This window comes from Zalophus californianus, chromosome X, assembly GCF_009762305.2.
Source record: "Zalophus californianus isolate mZalCal1 chromosome X, mZalCal1.pri.v2, whole genome shotgun sequence".
In the NCBI taxonomy this organism is placed as follows: domain Eukaryota; kingdom Metazoa; phylum Chordata; class Mammalia; order Carnivora; family Otariidae; genus Zalophus; species Zalophus californianus.
Window position 1 is genome coordinate 71,521,248 of NC_045612.1, and position 12,700 is coordinate 71,533,947.

Below are 12,700 nucleotides of genomic sequence, written 5' to 3' on the forward strand. Positions count from 1 at the left end.
TTTCTAATATTATTGTCTCCTTGGCTAAACTTTGCTTTCAGAATTTGACTCTTGCTGAAAGTCTTGGTTAGAGCTTTAGAGAACATTTAGCAGATTTCTCTCCCTTTTTTAAATTATTCAGAGGTTTTAAGAACATTACTTCGAAATAACTTCAAACTTAGAAGTTGTAAGAATAGTACACGGGATGCCTGGGTGGCTCAGTCGATTAAGTGAATGACTTTGGCTCAGGTCATGATCTCAGAGTCCTGGGATTGAGCTCCACGTCATCGGGCTCCCCGCTCAAGTGAGGAGTCTGCTTGTCCCTCTCCCTCTGCCCCTCCCCCTGTTCATGCACTTTCTCTCTCAAATAAATAAATTAAATCTTTAAAAAATTTAAAAAAAGTTGTAAGAATAGTACAAAATACTTCTATGTACGTTTTTACGCAGATTCATAAATTTTAACGTGGCCATATTTGCTTTCTTATCCTGTCTCTTTATCTATCTTTCTATCTGAATCATTCAGAGTAATTTGCAGGCATAAATTCCCTATACTCTTAAATCTTTCATCATGTCTTTCCTAACAGGGACATTCTCTTATAAAACACAGTATAATGGGGCACCTGGGTGGCTCAGTCGGTTAAGCGTCTGCCTTCGGCTCAGTACATGATCCCAGGGTCCTGGGATTGAGCCCCACATCGGGCTCCCTGCTCAGTGGGGAGTCTGCTTCTCCCTCTCCCTCTGCTGCTCCTCCTGCTTGTGCGGGTGCTCTCTCTCTCTCTCTGTCTAATAAATAAAATCTTTTTAAAAAAACACAATATAATGATCAAAATCAGGAAAATTAACATTGATACAATACTATTACTTTCCATATTCAAATTTTACCTCTTGTCCCAATAATGTCCTTTATAGCATTTTTTTCCCCTGGTATAGAATAAAATCCAGGATATACATTGAATTCATTTGTCACGTCAGTGACAAATTAGTCTCCTTTAATCTGGAATAGTGCCTCAGTCTTTCTTTTTTTTCCTTTCATGACGTTGGCATTTTTGAAGAGGAGAGGCCAATTATTTTGTAGGATGTTCCTTAGTTTGGGTTTGTCTGATGTTTGCTTATAGTTAGCCTCAGGTTATGCATTTTTGTTGCATATGTTGTGATATGTTCTCAGTGCATTACAACAGGAGTTACATGGTGTCAGTTTGCCCCATAATCAGTAAGGTTAACTTTGACTATTTGGTTAAAGTGAGTCTGCCAGTTTTCTCCATTGCAAATTTACTATTTTCCCCTTTGTAATTAATACACAATTTGTGGTGGAATCCATTGAGACTGTATAAATGACTTGTTTCTCATCAAACTTTCACCTAGGAGTTTTTAACATTCATTGATATTACTCAGTTGTTTACTATGATATGTGAACAATGGTGACTTTTAAAATACACCTCTAGTTATACATTTATTAGTTATTATTTGGCATTCTACTGTAAAGAAGAGCTTTCCCTTTACCCTATGTATTGATTGATTGATTATCAGTATGAACATGTGGATTCTTATTTAGTCTATGGGTTATGTTTTACTGTCATTGTTCAGTTTGATGCTTAAATGTGGTCAGTGGGATCCCCTTAAGCTGGTCTGTGTCCATTGGCTTGTCCCCATCATTCTTTAGCACTTCCTTACTTTCTGGGACAGCAAGAATATCTCAGGCTTATCCTGTATTTTCCTGCCCCAGCCCTGGAATTGGCTATTTCTTTAACGAGCTCTGGCTCCCTTAAGTGAGGAATGATATTTAGAAACCAAGATCTGGGTGTTAGGCTGTTACTGGAGTGTCTTAACTCTTGGGCTTTTGTTATTGTTGTTTTTGTTAGCACAGAGACCTAGGAATTATCCTAGGCTTTTGAATTGCTTTCCATAACCCTACCAAGTGATTATCTAGGTCTATGCTTGAATACTTCATTATTTGAGGAAATTGCTCCAGAGACTGTCTCTGCTATTGTCGGTCAGCTCTAATGTTTGACAACCTTTTATATTTGAAAACAGTAGTCATTGGTTTCCTCTGCTAAGTCTTGCTTTCTCTGTGCTGAATATCTGCAATTCCTTTCCTGCCATTATTCTCCTTGTAGAGTTTTAAGGTCTACTCTCATACTTCAGTTCATTAATATCTCTCTTTAAAGATTGGCACCTAAAAAAAATAAAATAAAGATTGGCATCTAGAATGAAATGTACTATTTCAGGTACATGTTCTGATCAGTATAGAGGAGTGGGTCAATGACTCTCTTTGTTCTAGACCCTATACTACTACTCATGCAGGCCAAGATTAAGTTACTTTTTTCTTTTTTGGCAGCTATACCAATCACTCTGTTGACTTATGGTGAGCCTATAGTTGGTTGAAATCTATAAGACTTTAACTCTGTGGCTTTGTTCATCCACTTGGTACTTGCACAGTTGTGTTTTAGGATCTAGGACAAGTCTTGATCTCTTTCTTTTTGACTTATTAAATTTAGCCTATTATTCCTTTGTCAAGCTTATTTGAATCTTGAATGCCATCCAGTATACTAGCTATCTTTTCCAGTTTGTCATTTGCAAATTTGATTAGTATGCCATTAGTGTCTTCATACAAGTAACTATGTAAAAATATCAAGAAAGGCCCTGGGTGGCTCAGTCAGTTGGTCATCTCCCTTTGGCTCAGGTCATGATCCCAGGACCCTGGGGTCGAGCCCCATGTCAGGCTCCCTGCTCAGTGGGGAGACTGCTTCTCCCTCTGCCACTCCCCCTGCTTGTGCTCTCCCGCTCTTTCTCTCAAATAAATAAATAAAATCTTAAAAAAAATAGTTATCCTCATATTATATAAAAAAAAGGGCAGGGTAGAGCTCAAATCTTCTCAGCCTGACCTGAGACTTTCTCTCATGTTTAAGTCAATCCACCAAATAAGGGTTGCTGCTATTCATCTTCGTTCAGCTGCTGTTGTATATAGGATCTGAACAAACAGACCTGTCACAATACAAAAAATAGATCCAATTGCTAGTTTTTTCATAGGGTTAGTGCTTTAAGATCATAGAAAGGCCTGTTTATTGGACGCCTGGGTGGCTCCGTCGGTTAAGTGTCTGCCTTCAGCTCAGGTCGTGGTCCCAGGGTCCTGGGATCGAGTCCCGCATTGGGCTCCCTGCTCAGCGAGGAGTCTGCTTCTCCCTCTGCCTGCCACTCCCCCTGCTTGTGCTCTCTCTCTCTCTGTCGAATAAATAACTAAAATCTTTGAAAAAAAAAAGGCTTGTTTATTGTAATATGGGGCTCTTTCACAAAGTCCAAACTTATTCTTGAGTGGAAATTGGCCAGTCTTGCTCAGTATCTGTCCTCCTTGGTGCCAGAGGCAAAGAAAAATGTTTCAGAGACCCTAGACTATTCTACCTTAATCATAGAACCTTCACTGAATCTAAGGAACTTTAGGGGCCAACTAGTTCAAGCTTCAAAAATCTGCCTAACAAAACCTCCTATTAATGCACCCTTCTTTTTAAATCTGGTATATAAGTCAGCAAATACTTATACACCTTATTAAAAAGGAGAAAATGTGCCTTATAGAAAGGTGCTCTCAGAATTGCAAATAAGGATTGGAAAAGGTCATTTTCTTAAAACGAAGTAAAATTAAATGTATTGGATAAAAGTAGCTATTGGAAAACATACATGTACAGAATTAACCTACCCTAAGAAGGAGCTTCTAAGTTTTCTTTTAATGAGACTGGTTATTTTTCTTTTCTTTTCTTTTCTTTTTAAAGATTTTATTTATTTATTTGAGAGAGAGCGCGAATGAGAGAGAGAAAGCACGAGAGGGAAGAGGGCCAGAGGGAGAAGCAGACTCCCTGCTGAGCAGGAAGCCCGATGTGGGACTTGATCCCGGGACTCCAGGATCATGACCTGAGCCGAAGGCAGTTGCTTAACCAACTGAGCCACCCAGGCACCCTTTCTTCTCTTTTTTTAAAGATTTTATTCATTTATTTGAGAGAGAGAGAGAGAGCACAAGAGGGGGTAGGGTCAGAGGGAGAAGCAGGCTTCCTGCAGAGCAGGGAGCCCAATGCGGAACTCGATCCCAGGACTCCGGGATCATGACCTGAGCCAAAGGCCAGTTGCTTAACGACTGAGCTACCCAGGTGCCCTAGACTAGGTTATTTTTCAAGTTTTCATCAAAGACCAGAGAGTGTAGTCTCAGGAAGAAGAGAATGAAATGTAATAACGCAAAGAAATCCTAAGTTATTCAATGGCCTTATAAACTTCTCCATCTGAGATAGTGTTCTGTGAATAGAAGGGTGAAGGGTTGTTATCTGCAAGGAGCCTGGAAAGGGAAAGAATGCTATATTGTTTCTTTAGCCTTTTCTGGGGGTTCTTTTTGTTGTTTATTTTTAATTACATAGGTAATATGTGAATACTTCTTTTTTACATTACAAGTAAGAATAAGTTTCTTTTCACCAATTCTCTTGCCCACCATTCTGGTTAGGTAGGCTTTTTATAGAAATATCTTGAGTAGAGAAAGAGTTTGTCAGGTTTGTATAATTTAGTGGGCATATATCCTTTACGGATATAAACTCCTCTTGTTTTAAAAATGTGCTCATGGGTGAGTGGGTGGCTCAGTTAGTGAAGGGTCTGACTGGATTTCAGCTCGGGTTGTGATAGGGTTGTAAGATTGAGCCCCAGGTGGGCCCACGCTGGGTGTGGAGCCTGCTTAGGATTCTCTCTCCCTTTCCTTCTGTCCCTCCCTCACCTCTACCTGAGTGCACTCTCCCTCTTTCAAAAAAAAAAATGTGTTCACAAATGAATCTTTTACTTTTTAAAAGATTTTTATTTATTTATTTGAGAAAGAGAGCAAGCGCACAAGCAGGGGGGAGGGGCAGAGGAAGAGGGAGAAGCGGGCTTCCTGCTGAGCAGGGAGCCTGACACCAGGCTGGATCCCAGGACCCCGGAATCATGACCTGAACTGAAGGCAGACACTCAACCGACTGAACCACCCAGGTGCCCCAAATCAACATTTTAATATATAGTCTGGCCCACTGAATATGTCTTCTTCCCTAGAGAGACTGCCCTGTACGGATGATCATGTCCTGGTCTTTGAGATAAACTTGTTTCCGTTTGTAAATCAATACACTGGCATATAATCCAGCCAATTGTCAGAATGGCTGGTTTGAATGACCGAGCACCATTACCGTTGGCTATTGTGATGCTTGACTACAAAGACACTGCCTACCTAAGAGGTTGTTCTTCTGTAGTCAACAACTAAGCCTTCTGATCTTAAACAGCTCCTTGACTTCTGTACGTATAGTGAGGTATAGAAAGAAATTTTTTAAAAAAGCTTCATGAGGAGCTTACAGTTTTACTGGGAAGATTAGACATACGTGTGAAGCATTTCTTGAAGAATACTTCAACATAAGACAATATAGTAAAGAGTTAATTGGACAGCATGGATGAATACTATATAATTTTTTTAAAGATTTATTTTATTTTAGAGAGAGAGAGCATGTGTGAGTGGGGGAAGGAACTGAGGAAGAGAATCTTTAAGCAGATTCCCCACTTAGTGTGGAGCCCGATGTGGGGCTCAATCCCACAACCCATGAAATCATGACCTGAGCCGAAACCAAGAGTCAGGTGCTAAACCGACTGAGCTACCCAGGTGCCCCAAGTGCTATCTCTACAAATTCATATTCTCCTTCAGTCCCTGTTATCGCATCTTCTTCCCCTTCATATAGTCTGACCTGCTGTGGGCCTGTGCTGGGTGTGGGCCCATGCTGGGTGTGGGCCCTCACCGCCTACTTGTGAATTCACTGATCTGGCTTCTTATCTGCTGTTGGCCTGGGTGAAGATAAGGGGCTCCAGGGACATGCATTATGCTTTGCTATTTTTTTATTAGGGTCATCTTACCCATTCTCATGGCTTCAACTGTTTCCTATACATTCCCCTCACACAAATGTATGTCCAACCCAGACCTCTCTCCTGAGCTTCAGACTCTGCGTATGTATCTGCCTATGTGCATAAGAATCCTCTTGTGTTTTTTTTTTTTATCTTACTGAATGGCACCACTGTCAACTCAGTTGCCCAAGCCTAAAACCTTCATATCACCCTCCCTCTAGTTATTCTATCATTAAATCCTTTTGGGACCATTTGCTAAATATACATTGAATCCATATACTTCTCTCTATTCCTACTGCCACTACCCTAATCCAGGCCACCATCACCTCTCACCTGAAGTAATGCACTGTCTCTTAATTCATCTATCTGCCCACTCTCTCCTACCCCCAAATCATTCTCCATACTATAGCCAGGAAACACTTTCTTTTTTTTTTTAAGATTTCATTTATTCACTTGACAGAGAGAGAGAGAGAGAGAGAGCACAAGCAGGGGGCGTGGCAGGCAGAGGGAGAGGGAGAAACAGGCTCCTTGCTGAGCAGGGAGCCCGATGCGGGGTTCGATCCCAGGACCCCGGGATCAGGACCTGAGCCGAAGGCAGCCGCTCACCAACTGAGCCACCCAGGTGCCCCTGGGAAACACTTTGTAAAACACACCCTTCAGTGACTTCCTAGTCCCATTGAGAGAAAGTCCAAATTTCTTTGCATAGCTTACAAGGCCCTACGTCTTGCTCCTGCCTCAGCTCCATTTATCCAAACTCTGTATCTCAGTGATTCTAAACTCTGTTTTCCATTTTGGAGAATGCTGCACTCTTTTCCTCTTGAATCCAAACCTTCACAGATGCTATTCCAATGTCTGGTTGTTCCACTTTTAGTGATGGTGTGATTGAGTGGTGAGTGCAGATTGGTGACCTCTTAGTTCTTCCATTGTAAAGTTCCTTCCTTATTTGTCTTTCTCCTTTTGGTTTTAGCGTCCGCTGATGATCATCATTTGAATCAGCTCTTTCATAAGGGCTTTCAAACTGGTGATTTTTCTAGTCCTGTAATCTCTTCTGTAGCTATTAGCTGGAATTCTTTTTATTTTTTTTAAGATTTTATTTATTTTTGCGAGAGAGAGGTGGGGAGAGAGAGAGAGAGTACAGATGAATGGGGGGTAGGGGCAGAGGAAGAAGCAAACTCCCCACTGAGCAGGGAGCCTGACGTGGGACTCAATCCCAGGACCCTGGGATCATGACCCGAGCCAAAGGGAGATGCTCAACCGACTGAGCCACCCAGGTGCCCCGCTGGAATTCTTTTGTAAAGAATTGTCCTTATTCCCTTGAAACAAATAATACATTATATGTTAATAAAAAAATAAAATACAATAATTTTCTTTATTGACTAGATCTATTTGGTACCCTAAAATACAGTCTGTACATGATTGGAAAGGTAAATGTTTAATTCTTTTGTGGTTGTATGTTTTAAGTTTATTTAAATTAGCAATTTAGAGTTTTGGACAATTTTATCAGAGAAACCATTTATAAGTGGTAGTTATAGTTCCAGAATAGCAGATGAAAACCTACTTAACCCACAACAAAAATGAAACACTACACATAAGCAATGAAACATAGAAAATATTTTTGTAGTATTAGCTATTGAAGTACAATTGAATAAGTTTTTTTTTAAAGATTTTATTTATTTATTTGAGAGAGAGAGAATAAGAGATAGAAAGCATGAGAGGGAAGAGGGTTAGAGGGAGAAGCAGACTCCTTGCTGAGCAGGGAGCCCGATGTGGGACTCAATCCCAGGACTCCAGGATCATGACCTGAGCCGAAGGCAGTCACTTAACCAACTGAGCCACCCAGGCGTCCCTGAATAAGTTTTTATTTTTTATTTTTTTAAAGATTTTATTTATTTGAGAGAGAGAATGAAATAGAGAGAGACCATGAAAAGGGGGGAGGGTCAGAAGGAGAAGCAGACTCCCCGCTGAGCAGGGAGCCTGATGCGGGACTCGATCCCAGGACTCTAGGATCATGACCTGAGCCGAAGGCAGTTGCTTAACCAACTGAACCACCCAGGCGCCCCAGTTGAATAAGTTTTTGAAGTTTAACTTAAGTGCCAGTACTTGAGAGAAAGGCAGTCTTGATTAGAGGAAGTAAAGGTAGAGGATACTTAATGGTGGTTTGAAGGGACGTGCTGAGTGCTTTCAAGAGCTTTTAGGATTTGATGATACTTGTTCTTATGTCTAATTCCACTAAGGATTTAAGCTATTTCCATGTCTGTGACTGGTGTAATACCAGCACTGCTCTTACACTTAGCAACCAGGACCCACAACCAGAGCAAATTTTCTGCTTGCAAATGGAGAGAGGCACATTTTCCAGTATGCCAAGTATTAAAGGGGAGTTAGGTGGATGTGAGTGAATGAAACCAAGCTGAGAGTGGTAAATGATAAGAGAAAGGACTGTAATGCTAGGACTGTAAGATCTGAGGAAGGACAAGGGCCAGGACTAAGGTGAGACAAATGAGGGGCCTGTAGTGCCTATCCTACACTTGCTTGAACCTGAGAATGAGTGCCTCCTTAAGTGTTGTGCCCAGTGGCAGTGACTCTGAGTTCTGTCAGTGGGGAAGAGGGCAGCGAGAGCCATGGAAGGACTAGGTATTAAGGCTCTAGGAATCCCAGTAACAGGAGTCCTGGGTACAGGAGTTCAAACCTAAGCAAAGACTCTAAAGGTTGCAGATCGGAACCCAGACAGTATGTACTAGGAAAATAAGGTTCAAACACCAAAGTAGACTAAATATTGGAGGTCAAGGAAGACCTCACAGAGGATACCTGTGTTGGAATCAGAAAGCTCTTCTCGGGCCAGAAGGATGTGGGAAGAGGTGTGCTAATAAAGACAGAGGAAAAAGTAGATGCAGAGGCTGGAGGTGTGAAATAGTTTAGTGGCTGGAATTGAGGGAACGGTAAGTGATGAGGTTGGGGGCCACGTTATGGAGGGCTTTTTAGACCCTGTTGTAGATTTGAACTTTGTGGCTGTGAACCCTGGGGAACCACTGAAGGGTTTTTATCCTTGGAAGAGACATGGTCAGATTTGTGAATTTAAAAAATTATTAAGTATTTTCAAATGTACTCATAAGTAAAGCAAATAGTGAAAATGAGCCCTCCTATACCCATTAACCACATTCAATTATTATCAAGATTTAGCTGAACGAGTTTCAGCTATATCTTTTTTTCTTTTTTTCTGTCCTTTCTTTTTAAAAATTTGTTGGGGGCTCCTGGGTGGCTCAGTCGGTTAGGCGTCTGCCTTAGGCTCAGGTCATGATCTCGGGGTCCTAGGATCCAGCTCTGCGTCGGGCTCTCCACTCAGCGGCAAGTCTGCTTCTCCCTCTCCCTCTGTGATCTCTCTTGCTCTCTATCTCAAATAAATAAATAAAATCTTAAAAAAAGAAAGAGAGAGAGTCATCTATGAACCAAGAAGCAGGGTTTCACTAGACACTTAATTTGCCAGTGCCCTGATCTTAGAATTCCCTGCCTCTAGAACTGTGAGACATAAATTTCTGTTGTTTATAAGCCACCTAATGTATGGTATTTTGTTATAGCAGCCCGGACAGACTAAAATAAAGTCTAACTGACAATTCAAACTTGTATGTATTTAAAGGTGTGTAACTTGGTGATTTGGTGTATTTGTGAAATATTCTCCACAATCAAAGGGGAGAGGGGGAATGGGGAAAAAGTTGGTCAAGGGGTACAAAGTTTCAGTTATGCAAGATAGTTATTATTTCTTAAGCCTTTCTTAGTCTAAAGCAGTCTGCACTTCACTTTTTCTTTTTCAAGCCATGGGCTTATTGCAGAAAGTGGGTCAGTTGTCCTATAGAAAATCGCACACTGTGGATTTGTCTGTTTGCTTTCTTATACTGTCATTTACTTTGTTCCTCTGTACTCCATATTTGTCTATAATGGGTGTTAGCTTTAGAAGCTTGATGATACACAGATTCAACTTCTTTTTTTTTTTTTTTTTTGGTCAAGAATACTTCACAGAGGTTGCTGTGTAATTCACTTTGAATCACATCTGGAGGCACATATCTATTAATGAACAGGTAATACCTGATTCCTTCATTATGATGTTTTCCATCAATCTTTTAGCTAATGGTCTAATCCATTGATGATTATTGGCAAAGTTAATTATTTTACTGGGAGGTTCAAAATGGTGATTTCCTAATTTTATCTTCTACATTAATTAGTTTCTGAAAGTAAATTTTCTGTCATCAACTATGGCTATTAGATTACCTTTAAAGGGAAAGCAAGAGAAATGTTTAATTCTTTTTTTTTAAGATTTTATTTATTTATTTGAGAGAGAGAGAATGAAAGAGAGCGCACATGAGAGGGGGGAGGGTCAGAGGGAGAAGCAGACTCCCAGCCGAGCAGGGAGCCCGATGCGGGACTTGATCCAGGGACTCCAGGATCATGACCTGAGCCAAAGGCAGTCGCTTAACCAACTGAGCCACCCACGTGCCCGAGAAATGCTTAATTCTTTTTTTTAAGATTTTATTTATTTATTTATTTAGAGAGAGTGAGAGAGCACGAGAGGGGGGAGGGTCAGAGGGAGAAGCAGACTCCCCGCTGAGCAGGGATCCTGATGTGGGACTCGATCCCGGGACTCCGAGACCACGACCTGAGCCGAAGACATTCGCCCAACCAACTGAGCCACCCAGGTGCCCGAAATGCTTAATTCTTGATCTTGGAGTTGACTGGCAATTTTCAGAATAAAGAGTTGGTGCCCTAGTTATTTTCAGTGATGTCTAATGAATTGTGTTTGTTTTCTATCATTGTGAACTCATGTTTTTTTTAATGTATTCAATGGGTTTCAGTTGATTGCATTCATTATTCTTGTTAATGCTCGAATCCTCCTATATTTTACCAGAGCTTTGGCTCCTATATCCCTCTGACACTACCCATTAGGGTTCCATACTTGCTCGATTTCTGGCACAAAGCTTACATGTATATTTCTTGCCCCAAACCTGCCATTTCTCTAAGAAGCTCTAGTTTATTTATATTTTCTTTTTTAGCAACAGCTTTATTGAGGTATAATTTACATAGCATGAAATTCATGTATTTAAAGTGATTTTTAGTAAATATATATAACTGTGCAACCATGACCACAATCCAATTTTAGAATATTTCCATCAGGCTACAAGATCTCTTATACCCTTTTCAGTCATTCTCCTTTCCCACTCCTAGCTCCAAGCAACCGCTAATCTGCTTTATGTCTCTATTGACTTGTATTTCTAGAGATTTCATATGAGTGGAATCATACATTATATAGCCTTTTGCATCTGGATGCTTTCATTTAGCACTAGTGTTTTTTTTTCTATTGAGATGTAATTCACATACCATAAAACCCACCATTTTAAAGTATATAACTCAGTATTTTTTAGTATATTCACAAGGTTATGCAACTGTGACCATTATCTAATTCCAGAACATATGTTTCACACCAAAAAGGAACTCCGTACTGGTGAGCAGTCACTTTCCACTTCTCCTTCCACTTGGCCCCTGGTGACCAATAATCTACTTTCTGTCTCTGTGGATTTGCCCACTCTGGATAGTTCATATAAATGGAATGATACAATATGTGGCTTTTTGCCCTGGCTTCTTTCACTTAGCATAGTGTTTTCAAGGTTCATCCATGTTGTAGCATCAATCAGTACTTACTTCATGCCTTTTTATGTCTGGATAGTATTCCATTGTATGAATGCACTGTCAATCTTAAAAGTAAAATAGCCAGTTATTGTACCAGCAAAAGGGGTTTAGTTGAGAGTAGCAGAAGAATTGCAGTTCGGGACAAGCCAGCTATAGCAAAAGCCATAGGCAAGTTGGGAGGACAAAGGACCTCGAGGACCGCTCTATTATAAAGAAAAGGGGGGTGCTGGGAGGGGCTCTTATAAACAAAAAGTCCACTGGAGTAAACTGGGAGTTTGAAGTGTAGTGGCTTTTCATTGGCTGAATTGTAATAGTCTCTCATTGCCTGGGCTGTTGCTGGGCAAGGAAAAAATCTTCCTCCATCCTGCTGGGATAGTAAAGTAAGTTTCTTACCCTTGGGTCTGCAAAGGGGTACAAGGAGTGGTGTGGCATGAGAGCTCCCTCTTCTGGCCTCCCGGCAGCTTTTTATTTTATTTTATTTTATTTATTTCATTTCATTTTTAAAAATAAAATATGGAATGCTTCACGAATTTGCGGGTCATCCTTGAGCAGGGGCCTGTGCTAATCTTCCCTATATCGTTCCAAGTTCTAGTATCTGTGCTGCTGAAGTGAGCACCCATGACTGCATTTTAAATGAGGTTTCCTTTATTCAGTTTCACAGTAACTTATCTCGTTTATCAGTTGATGGACATTTTAGAGTTGTTTCCACTTTTTGGGTCATATATAGTTACTATATGATTAACCTTTTGAGAAACTGTTACATGGTTTTCTAAAGCAGTCACACCATTTTACATTCCCACCACAGTTTTCTCCCCATCCTTGCCAACACTTGTTTATTGTCCTTTTTTTTTTATTATTATAGCCATCCTAGTGGGTGCAGCCACTTTGGAAAACAGTCAGCAGGTCCTCAAAAGGTTAAGCTCAGGTTCTGATACCACCACTCCCAGAGGCCATTGTGGTTTTCTTTCTTTCTTTTTCTTTCTTTCACTCTTTCTTTCTCTTTCTTTTTCTTTCTTTCTTTCTTTCTTTCTTTCTTTCTTTCTTTCTTTCTTTCTTTCTTTCTTTCTTTCTTTCTTTCTTTCTTTCTCTCTTTTCTTTTCTTTTCTTTTCTTTTCTTTTCTTTCTTTCTCTTTTTCTTTCTTTTTTTTTTCTTAATGGCTTGCCTGGA

The 12,700-nt window shown here is 40.4% G+C and overlaps 1 non-coding gene across 1 annotated transcript; it reads right to left on the minus strand.

Moving 5' to 3' along the window:
• Positions 1–12,039: 12,039 nt before the first annotated feature.
• Positions 12,040–12,148, minus strand: LOC113931620. The gene has a single exon (XR_003522785.1). It is a non-coding gene; the product is annotated as a U6 spliceosomal RNA (small nuclear RNA).
• Positions 12,149–12,700: the final 552 nt, after the last annotated feature.